The following is a 12,296-nucleotide window of genomic DNA, read 5'->3' as shown; positions in this document are numbered from 1 at the left end:
AATATATTCAGTTACCTAGTTTCAACTGGCAAGCAAATCTAATTAAGTTAATTATCTGTCTTTTTTTGGTAACTTTTAGCCTCAATTGGTAGGATTATGTGGGTTTTAGGTAAAAACAAGGCTATACAAATCACAGTAATTAATAATTAAACTCATCAGCTGAATGACCCACATAACAATATATATATATATATATATATATATATATATATATATATATATATATATATATATATATATATATATATATATATATATATATATATATATATATATATATATATATATATATATATAGTATATATATAAATATATATATACTGTGTGTATATATATATATATATATATATATATATATATATATATATATATATATATATATATATATATATATATATATATATATATTCAGTTACCTAGTTTCAACTGGTGAGCAAATCTAATTCAGTTAATTATCTGTCTTGTTTTTGGTAACTTTTAGCCTCAATTGGTAGGATTATGTGGGTTTTAGGTAAAGCAAGGCTATACAAATCACAGTAATTAATAATTAAACTCATCAGCTGAATGACCCACATAACAATATATATATATATATATATATATATATATATATATATATATATATATATATATATATATATATATATATATATATATATATATATATATTTGACTGGTCACTTTTACCTGGTTTATGTATTTCAAAAGACAGTGATTTCTCGACTTCCTCATACTTTTTGGATAAGATTTTCTGGACAAGCGTGTTATCCAACATTCACCTTCCGTGGCAGGTCTCAACCCCACGTGCGAGAGGTTCTAGCAACAACATGCTAACGCACTTTGCTGTGGGTTAAATTTAAAAATGTTTTACACTGAATTGACCCAGAACCTTCTTATAGGACTGGTTCTTGGCACTCCACACCCCACAGAGATAAGTACTCTCCTGTAATACCTAGTAATTTTTAATTAAAGTTTCGTATTTAGTACCTCTCCTATGGAGCTGGAAGAATCATGAGGTACTGATATTCAAACGTCCCGGAGTTAACTTTGTTTCGTTGTTGTTGTTGTTGTTGTTGTTGTTGTTGTTGCTGTTGTTGCAGTCTGTGATTAAGCTACCGTGATGCTAGTACAGGTTCTTGCTTATAAAGCGTCCTGTAAGTGCTATTTAGTGATTAAAAATGAAAAAAACGGTCACTGGTAAAATGAGCCAAAATAATGGTATGAAAGCGAAAATATGGCCATGAAGCGCATTTGGTCAAGTTAAGCACACTTTTGATGCTATGCGGACGGGAATGTAGTTACAGGTAGGTCAGTCATGTGTACAACCAAGACCAGCTGTCAGCTGATGCCCATGATGTACAGTACATACACGTGACTAGAAGCTGCAATGTGATAAGCTTCCGAACTTGATAATTAAACTTTGGTTGAACCTGGGTTCAGTAGCGAAGCTCGTTGTTTACAGATTCTTTTGTTAGTTCTTGCTCTCAAAAAGTTACAAATCAAAGTTAATGTCGTGAAAAAGTTGGATCCGTTTTTTCTTGACAATCCTTCACAACGTTCAGGATAGGCAAGGGGAAGTAGCAAGTGTCTTGAATATTAGAAAGACTCTCTTTTAAACGATTCAAAAGCAATTTTTGATAAATAGAATACGAAGTGACAACAAGGCATGAAGAGAGGCGATGTGTCTTTCCCAGGGGTGCACTACAGAAGTCAGGCATGTCCACTCTGCATCGTCACTTCCCCAGCCAAGCAGTAGCATTGCAGTAAAGAGTCCATGAAGTGTTCATTTGTAATCTTGTTATGCTTCCGCCATCAGCGTTGCTTAAGTGTAAATATAGAATGGTCCAATCATTTAAGACTAAGATTAGAGTAAAATGGTAGCCTGTTTAGGCAGATGTCATGGGTTTTTCACAGAACTAGTCAACTTTTTCCTGTGTGAATTTGTGTACCTTGTTGCTGATCGTGTGGTCCATTAAGTTAGTAATCGTAATCCCATCTTATGTTCAGAGATATTTCCTTTTTTTGATCAATGTGAATAGGGGCGAACTCCCCTTTCAATTCGTGTATCCGTTAACACTGGATAGTTTAGTGAGGGATTCAGAGCGATGGAACACGGTTTTTCAGCAACACCTTTTTATCAAAGCAACGGATAAAGATGAAAGTTGGCAAATATATGTTTTATAACCCTACCTAATTTTTACAAGTATTATTTAGTACCTAAGTTCAGTAGATCTGGTACTTATCAGAGTAAAATTGTTTCCTATGCCAGAGCCATCAAAATCGCAGATAAGGGTTTTGAACACAATAGTGACATTAACCTATGGCATCAAGTTTACATATGGGGAAAACGTCTTTTCACTGTGGCTCTGCCTGTATGCTGATGATATATTCACTAATTGATATTGGTACCCAAGGCCAAGAGAAAGAGCAGGTCTACTCACTTCTCCCATATCCCCCATATAGGTAGAGCTTTGTCTACCTCCTTATTGTGTCAGCAGGTGAATTGCTGTAATAAGCAGGTACCTCTAAAATACGTCATCGCCTATGTAATTACCCCAGGTGGGTGGTGACTCCATCCAATTGAGTAGACCTTGTCTCTCTTGGCCTTGTTAGTACCCATCCTAGGCTTTAGCGATATCAGTGAAGGCGAGCAGGATTTGTCATCATCCCCTTGATTGCATTACCATTCTCAATAATTTTATCATTATTATTATTATTACTATCATTACTATATATTACTATTTTCCGGTGGTTTCATTGCAACTTAAACAGCAGTTGTTGGGACTAAGTTGTTAGCTTGGAATTCTTCCATTTTCTTGATATTCGTATTGTTTCTGCTTTACAATAATTCAATGCATGTAATTCATCCACATAATAAATCACTCTATAGCTCATTTGTTAGATCTACATCTAGTCAGGGTGGGAATACAAAAAGACAATGTTTTGTTTTACCCCATGTTTCGACGCAAGAGACGAATGTTGCCAAGTAACTATTACCCACTATAGAAATAATTACCTAGTCATGCTATAGTAAATCTTGACATGGGTCTTCTCGCGTGTATGCAAAGTTGCAAGCTGTAGCACAAATACAGTCTTGCAACTATGGGGACAATTCCATATCCTGCTGGCCATTGTCGAATTTGTTGAAGCTTAGACTGTGTAAGCATATCCATTCACCGCCTACCTGGTGGATGGGCGGAGCCTCATGACATCATATTATGTTTGCATCACGAATTGTTTTAGGATCCATGTCTGTGATTTTCTCAGTTCTGTCACCGGCGACTTCATTTTACTCTGTAAATATCAAAACTACCGAAGTTTGGTACTAAATAATACCTGCAAAAATTAGGTAGGGTTATAAAATATACGTTTGCCAACTTTCACCTTTATCCGATGCTTTGATAAAAAGTTGTTGCAGAAAAACTGTTTCATCAGCTCTAAATCCCTTAGTAATTTTGTAATAAAAATTTTAAAAACCCACCTGGATCTTGCTGGACCTTAGCTTAGATGTTTGTCGATATTGCCCTTCAGGCCTGACCATCGTAGTCCTATTCCATCCAGGGACTTAGAACCCATCCAGTTAGAGGGAAAATTTCTGACAGGGAATATTACAAATATTCAACTTCTGTATACTGGCAGAGCTACTCGTGAAAAATAGGAAGTTGCGAATAAACAGAAGATGTGTAAGACTATGATTTGTTGCATTTTCTGCTCGGTTATTGCGTAGGCTACTCACTAGTGTATCTACTAAGTTCCTGAAAGTGTAGAGAAGTTTACTTTGCATCGAGGGGCAGAAATAAGACAAATGGGCTTGTCAAATCCCCTTTGAATACGTAGTATTTTTCCTTTTTTCGGGCTTTTGGCTCCAGATACGATGTGTGCTCAGTTCCACCACAGGTGGGTACATGAATAAAAGTGTTTAATGTTTTAAGAGTCATTCACAGGAAATTCAGCCAAGATTCAGCAATCAAAGCATGAATATGGCAGTGGCTGCTCTGGAGCCATACCCTCTTATGGGAAGCGGCTTAAACACACACACACACACACACACACACACACACACACACACACACACACACACACACACATATATATATATATATATATATATATATATATATATATATATATATATATATATATGTGTGTGTGTGTGTGTGTGTGTGTGTTGTAATGTGTTTGTGTGTACATTAAATTAGTTGTCTTAAACAAGGAACTACACAAGTCCATATTCAATGTCGTTAGTTTCTCTTGCTTTTCCAATGGGATTCAATTATTATTCTTTTTACTACTGTTTTGAGGACGGACGATGAAGCTTTGGTTCAGTGTTGCCCGAATGTCCCCCAAATTTTTAAAGGGATCGTACGTTCGAAATCTCTATGCCTGTACCAAAAAAAAAAATAAATAAATAAAAAAAAATTACACGTGATATGCCCTCTTGTTAAGTGGGCAATTAATGCATAATATATTTTTATGGTGTCAAAGCCGATAAAACAATGAACTTAACAAGACCCCATCAGAAAGGAGAACTTACTATTATAGTAGTACAAGTTTCATGAATGCAATATGCAATAAAAGCACGAAAGACTGAGCAACTATTATTAATATATATCAGAAAATGGTAATTTGTTTCAACTTGCATTCAATTGTATTCATTCCGTAATTAAGAACAGCAGCATTTAGTTTCCAATTTCCAGCAATGACATTAATTAAACCTATCAGCATTTAAGCAACAGTTCACGCAGAATCCGCACAAAACACACCACTGACATCAATATTGATTACTTCTTTAACCATTTCAAGTGATATGTGCCAACGATGATATTATTTCTTATTTCAGTAAAGATTTTAATCGCAACACAATTTTACATTCATGTCTTTAAGCGTTTCGAGCCCTGGGTCAACTGCCAAAGTTAAAGTTGCTCATGTGACTCCGAAGAAGTTACTTGCAAGTGTCGTGAACGTCTTTATAGTGCTCCCTATAAAACTGTTACTGAAAGTGTCTGGTGTCCGTGATAACATTGAGTGTAAATTGTTGAGACAGATCGAATATCTGCAAGTTTATTTGATATTTATTGGATAACCAAGTTAAACACTCTCCCAAGATCAGGAACGGTCGCGGAAGATGAGGAAATATTCAGCTGTCCAGCTTCCAAGGTGGCGGCATAATTAAACTAGGTAAGTGTGATTAAGGGACGCGGCTTTACGGGATGCTGTCAAGGTAGGAAAAATCAGCGTTTATTCAGTGTGATATTTATGACTTATAGCCAATGAGGTTAGTGCAGTAGTAAGCTTCTTGGAAGTAGCCCATGTTACTGAAGAAGAAGGCATAAGCCTATAAGGTAGGCTACAGCCTAAAATGTGCTTGGGTAGAACTAAGTATTAGCTCTGCCTCGGGTATTTGGCTCCTTGAAATGGACTTTTTCTGTAGTATTTTTGTTGTTTATCAAGAATTTACCTTTATTTTTTGTTGGTCGACTGTAATTAACCTGTAATCAACGGCAGAAGCGATTATAATTTTACTGTTGCACATGCGCAGTGTTAGGCTATAGGGGACCGTTTGGTAAAAAGTGGAGTTTCCTTCACTGGGGGGTCCCCCCCCCTCGGCTACGTTACACAGCCTGCTTGGATAAGTCAGGTAGGGCACATTAGGTTAGTATGGTTCCTTTTATAATAGATTTCCTTAGCCAAGCCCTTCTTGAACATATGGCGGTAATTCTAAGCCGGCTGTCCGCGGTGAGCTAGACTATGGCAATTGACGTTTTTCTATGTTATTTTACTTGCTTTACAAGAATTTAAAGTCATATTTTGTCGCCCGGTTGTAACTAAACTGTGATTGATCTTTGAAGACTACACGACTTGAATTACCTAACGCAGGGTAGGTCTAAGCCGACATTCCACGGCAAGCTACATTTTACCTCCATAGCTAATACGGCAAAATTGTAACCAGTAAACACCTCTAGGGTAGTTATGTTGGTATTTTTAGGGTGTTTACTGGTTACAATTTTGCCGTATTAGCTATGGAGGGTGGGGGTTTGCCGCGAATGCTGGCTTAGACCTACCCTGCGTTGGCAATTCAAGTCGCGTTCTTCAAAGGTCAATGACAGCTTAGTTACAGCCGGCCGACAAAATATTACTTTAAATTCTTGTAAAGCAAGTAAAATAACATAGAAAAACGTCAATTGCCATAGTCTAGCTCACCGCAGACAGCCGGCTTAGAATTACCCATATGGCTCCGTAATGCTTCTTGTATTTGTGGAACCTTTCCATACAGTCCATGTGGAGCTGATACTTAGAAATACCTGTGCCTGGATGAGTAGGCCTATGCATTCCAGTATGCCAGACAGACCAAAAGTGTTTTTGTGGGAATGAATAATAAAGCAGAATAGTTGCACTCAGTAGTTGTGTTGTGCACATTGTCTCCAGGGTTCTTGGTAAAACTTTACTTTAGTTGCGCGGCCTGGTTCCTGCCATTCACCGCCCGGGATGGGTCACTGCCTTTTGGATGGGGTTTTCCCCCAACAGCCAGGTCGGGGCACTCCGCCCTAGGTGAGGTTAGGTAGATAAGATCTGGCTAGGTCAGGACCTGGCATTCTAGAAAAGGTTAGGTCTATTTATGTATGCAGAACCTGTCCCGGTTGGGTAATGGCGGGAACCAGGCCATGCAACTAAACTAAAGAATGAAACTTTACTTTACTTGTGCAGCCTGATTTCCGCCAGTCACCGACTGGGACAGGTTGCAGCCTTTTGTTCCCCCTCCCCTGTCAGGTCATGGCATGTTGTCCTAAATTAGGTTAGCGAGGCTAGGTAAGATCTGCTTAGGTCAGGACTTGGCATTATAGGAAAGGTTATGTCTATTTGCTTATGCGGAACCTGTTCTGGTCAATGACTGGTGGTAATCAGGCCGCGCAGCTAAATTAAAGTTTTACCAAGTAAAGTTTTACGAGGTTCTCCAGGGACACATTCTTACTGCCAAGTCAGGGCATGGCTCCTTAGGATAGGTTAGGTTAAGATGCATCCTTGTTGAAATATGTGGTAAAGGTGAAGGAGACGGCCGCTCAAAGATATCGTTTAATAATATATTTTTTGCTTGAGCATATAGAAAAGGGTGTATAGAATGCAGTACACATGAGATAGGCTAATCTGAGAAAATACAGAGATAATAAAGAATCTACTGCCTTACGTTTATATTTTTATCATCATCCTCAAGGAACTGGTACTAAACACTGTGCCCTGCAGAGCTTCTTTAGTGTTTAGTACCAGCTTTTGGGGATGAACCTGAAAACATACACAAAAGATGGTAAATTTCTCATCTGTGTATGTCTCTGATTATCTTACCTGTACTGCATTGTATAAATACACCCTTTTCTATATAGTTTATCCAAAAAATTATATTAATAAACTATATCTTCATGCAGCTGTCTGCTTTACATTTACCCCCATAGGTCTTTGATCTGCTTTTAAGCAGGCAAAAACTCAAGGAAGAAATGTGCTCAACTCTCTGGGTAAAAATTTAAGAGTTGCATGTTAGGTCTATTTCTGCAGGTGACAATTTTGCTCAGAACCAGATCAGAGCTGCATCCCAACCTAAGCATCCTCTGACCAACCCTACTTTAGAGTGCCATGCCCCAACCTGGCTGTGGGGCTTTGCCCCAACCATGTGACATTTTGCAGTGGAGTGTGTGTGCAACTATTCTGCAGTATTACCCTCTTCTCCACCTGAACCATAAATAATTTAGTGGGATAACATTTTACTGTAAACCATCATTGCATTTTAAACTAAATACAATTTTCTTATGTTTTATGTATGCTTTGAATATTTTTGACATTCGTTTTCTTAGCAAATTAGTAGTTTTAGTGGATCTTCATCCTGATACTTACAATTTTTGGGACCACCATGGGAAAGGAAGGTTTTCTGGGGTTGTGGAGAACATACCATGAATTTAATAACAATTTAACTTTACTTAGGGAGCCATGTCCTTACCTAGCCAGAGAGGGGGACAAAGCTCCCTGGAGCCGTCCTTTGCCTAACCTAACTTAACTTAAGATGTTGGGCCCTTACCTAGATCTCCTACCAAAACTAACCTAGGAATCTGCTTCCTTACCTAGCTGGGGCTTTTGCCCTCTTGGACCCCATCTAACCTAACCTAGAACTCCAGGTCTTTACCTAACCCAAGATCCCCACCAAACTACCCACCCCTAGACCCATCACCTAACTTAACCTAATCTAACATACAAGGTATTTACCTGGACCTAGACCCCCACCTAACCTAAGACACCAGGTCATTACCTAACCTAGACCCATCACCTAACCTAACCTAGAGTACCAGGTCCTTACCTTAGTGCTTGATATTTGTTTGAAAACATTCCATAAACTTCCCTTAAACTTAATCATAACCATGAGTAGGATTGATGCCTTCAGACTGGTCATTATCATCCCTAGGTGTTAAAGGTCACTTAGTGTCAGATTGTGGAGGGTTAACCAGTTGTTTATGGATAAAATTACTAATTTCTATGGTGGAAGGGGAGAACCTTCCAAGAAGGTGCCATTAAAATCACTAAACAAGAAATTACAGAGTTTCTTCATTTTTGCAAGTTTCACTGTAGTACAGCATGCAGCAAAACTCGACTGACCCGATTTCAGTGACTTTCGTTCAAAATTCAATAACTGGCAACTCTTACCTTCACATTTCTAACAATGCTAAGTTGCAATGACGAAAGATTTTGCTTAAAGGATCAGTGCTACATTTTTTTTTTATCAAAGTATCAGCTAGATCATTATGAAAACATTAACACAGTAATTTTTAATTATGGTAAATATGAAAAGAGGTAAATACTTAATGAATTTGACTTTTTAGCCACCATAGTAATGTATTTAACGTAATGAACATATCGGAGATGCAGTTGTGGGTTTTGTCTAACCAGTTACCAGACGTCAACTAAGTGGCTCAGTTTGCCTCCCCTTGCCTTACCTGTAGGCCAAGTGCACTTCGCATTTCTCGATTATACCATTCTTATTAAGCCTATAGGCCTATGAAGAAAACAATGACGGAAGTATAATATCACACCAAGACTGTGGAGGAATTTCACAAGTCTTGCTTTATGGTCTTATAGACACCCTTTATGAGTTACAAAGATTTGATACAACTATATATAGTTGCTCTCTGAAATATAGCCTATTATGTTATAAAGCCAATAACATAGGCCTAGACTCGGAGCCACATTATTATTGTTATTATTTATACGTTGTTGTTGTCAGTATGCAGAATTTGCACACAATAGGTGTGGCTATGTCAGACCTGATTATAGTCTTCCTTTCTTAAAGTAAAAGTAAAATAATAAAAAGTTAGAATTAATTGTATTTCTAATAGCGAAGATTACTCTCCATCTTGCTTATTTATTTATTTATTTATTTATTTTTTCTTCAAACTGAAGAAACCCCTTCGGGCTATAGCCTAATCTATGACTTGTAATAATTTATTGCAAGTATCGAAATCATGATCCTGACCAACATTTGCTTTACACACAAAACTACAAAAGCGAAAAGAAGTAATAACTTTGAATTCATATCCCAAATGAATCGGTTTTTATTCATTAGTCTATGCTTTTCTTAACTTTTCTTTTTCACTCCATTGCGACGTCCTCTTTCACAGTTTCACTATTGTTACGAAGTGTACCAATTACCTGGTTATTACAAATCTAGTCACAAAATCCAAAAATTTACATCACTTCAGCCAGGTACCTGAACTCTCATAACAATAAAATTATGACTAAGCACTCTAAAGGTAACAGTGATCCCTTAAAACTTACTTATCACTTGAAAAATCAGACTAAGTTTATCAAGATGTGTGTGAAGTATTAACAAGTAAACAAGAAAATTACTATGGAAAAAGGGCATCACTCCATCAAATAACTATAACGGTTTCCCTGGTCTTAATTCACTTCAGCAAAACTAAAGGGAACAAAACATGTTTATCAGTTTGCCTTATGCACACACAATTAATCCTATTCACAGGTGGTCAATAAATGAAACACTGTTTAAAAATTTTAAATACAAGAATTTATTTTTAACTTCAAAGTTTATAATTAGAATTCACAATCCAAAAAAATTACCATTACTTGAAAACAACACAATATTTAATTAATTCTTAAACAAAATTAATTCACAAAACTTTATCAAGAAATTATGTTAACCAAACAAAATTTAAGCTATCAAGAATTACTGAAGATTTGAAAAGGAAATCTTAATCAATGAAAATCAAATCAAGTATGCAATATTAAAGTATCAAAATATGTAAAATGCTAAGTAAATAAATGTTAAATTGCCAACATAAAAAATGGGCAAAATTAAGAAATTGCAAACACGAGAACACAAAAAAATGCACAAAAGATTTATCAACACAAGAACACACAAAAAGGGGTGCATAAAAGATTTATTACCAATAATTTCACTAAGGCAAAATCTCCTTGATAGACTTTATTATACCATGGTAATAATAAGTAAAATCCACTTTACCTTACACAAGCTTGTGCACACCTTTGTAAAATTCACAAAAACACACTTTTATGAGGCGCCGTTACACTTCTAACACACTTTTCATATGATCAGATCTCTATAGGGAATATTATTATTAGTGACCACAAATGTACATTTGTTAAAATTACTCTCTTTTGAAAGAGAGAGAGAGAGAGAGAGAGAGAGAGAGAGAGAGAGAGAGAGAGAGAGAGAGAGAGAACCTGACCAACTCAAATGGTCTCTCACAGGCTAATGCACAGCCTCCCGGATTCTACTATGAGAAGAAACCTATGTTGCCACTAAGGTATTTTGGGAAACGGGTCCAGGAATTTACCCTGGAGAAGGGGAAATAAAAGGGAACTTTCCCTGGCTGAAGGGGAAACAAGGGATTTTTCCCTTGGGTCAAAAGGGCTATCTAGACATCTCAGCACATGTCTCTTTTAATGACAGGGGATTTCCTGACTGAACACTTGTTCAAACAACAGCCTTTTGGGCCAACCAGTGTTACCTAAACCTGTTATCCCATATCTCTTTCAATGACAGTTCAAGTGGATAAGGAGACCACCCTTCAAAAGGGAAAATACCCTGGCTGGACACGTGAGTAAACATCACCCTAACAGCAAAAATGTATATTGCAATACACTCCCTGAACACCCGAATTCGCCCTTAATCCCACTAGCCCAAACAACTCTCAATTACCAATACCACAATTGGGAATTTTAACAGCCAGCGTTACCAACGCTGCAGGTAAAATCTTGTCACTTGAGCTGCCATAACAAACGGTTGCCAACTCTGACACAGGTGTGCTCCGATACTCCCACCTTCGTCAGTTGCTTTTTGTTCTTGCTGCTGGAAGGTTGTTTCCTTCTGCAGTGTGAGGTTTTAATCCTATTGCCTGACTTCTCTTTGTATTTTGGTCTTCTGGTGAAGACCTAGGTTGTATTTACCGGTTTTTTTCTCCTGGATTTTTCTGGATATCTTCGATGTGGAACGTCTTTTGGAACTGGACTCGCTGGTTCCCATTTCTCAATTGGTCATCATGGACTCTTTCACCGTCTACTACTGCGGCTTCTGCTTCGATGTCGACCTTGACTGCCCCTGCAACTGTGGATGCTGGCGCTCGTCGCTGCTTCTTCCTGCAAGAGACAGATGAGTACCTTGAGACACGATAGACATTCTGTCAGGTATGTAGGAAGGTTAAGTGTGATGTGCAGACTCATTGCGATGAATGTTCCGATTGGAAGGCGCAAGAGATGGAGGATTACATTCGTCATCGTAAGTCTTTGGCTAGTAAGGAGCGGTAAATGTCGGTCAGATTCTCGTTGCCTCAGGTGTCTCAGGCTTCTGCTACAGATCAGTTGATGGATTTAGCAAGTTCAGAAGTAGTCAAACAGATAGAGGATAGGACTGCAAGTAGTATGGAAAATTTAATAGCTAGTCTTCAACATTTCTCAGATAGGGATAATAGTAGTGTTAGGATGTCTAATCCTTCTTCCTTTTCAGCTCCCCTGCCTGTTCCAGAACCAGCCCTAATGGGTGCTGAGGGTAATGGCAGAACCGCAGGCCTCTGAGTGGGTAGGGTTTGTTGGCCCCCTCGGCGAGGAGCTGACAGTGAAGGATTTCCCCACCCCCCCTTGTAATATTGATAAATTTAATGTTGGTAATGTTAGTCAGGATCAAGATCTAGGTGTGATAAAGGAGGGTAGGCTTGGGTTAGGTAGTGAGGAGAAGTTATTACGGGTGCAGAGTCGCTCTCGTGGATGGGTTCCAGTTTCAAGTG

General features: G+C 37.8%; 1 long non-coding RNA gene across 1 annotated transcript in view; it reads left to right on the top strand.

Moving 5' to 3' along the window:
* Positions 1-4,937: 4,937 nt before the first annotated feature.
* Positions 4,938-12,296, top strand: part of LOC136842991 (uncharacterized) — a 112,001-nt gene continuing 104,642 nt past the window's right edge. The window contains exon 1 of the long non-coding RNA XR_010854405.1: positions 4,938-5,178. This is a non-coding gene — a long non-coding RNA (uncharacterized lncRNA). The remainder of the gene's footprint in view (positions 5,179-12,296) is intronic.

This window comes from Macrobrachium rosenbergii, chromosome 10, assembly GCF_040412425.1.
Source record: "Macrobrachium rosenbergii isolate ZJJX-2024 chromosome 10, ASM4041242v1, whole genome shotgun sequence".
NCBI classification, from domain to species: domain Eukaryota; kingdom Metazoa; phylum Arthropoda; class Malacostraca; order Decapoda; family Palaemonidae; genus Macrobrachium; species Macrobrachium rosenbergii.
The sequence above is the reverse complement of the archived record's forward strand: the minus strand, read 5'-3'. Positions and strand labels throughout refer to the sequence as shown.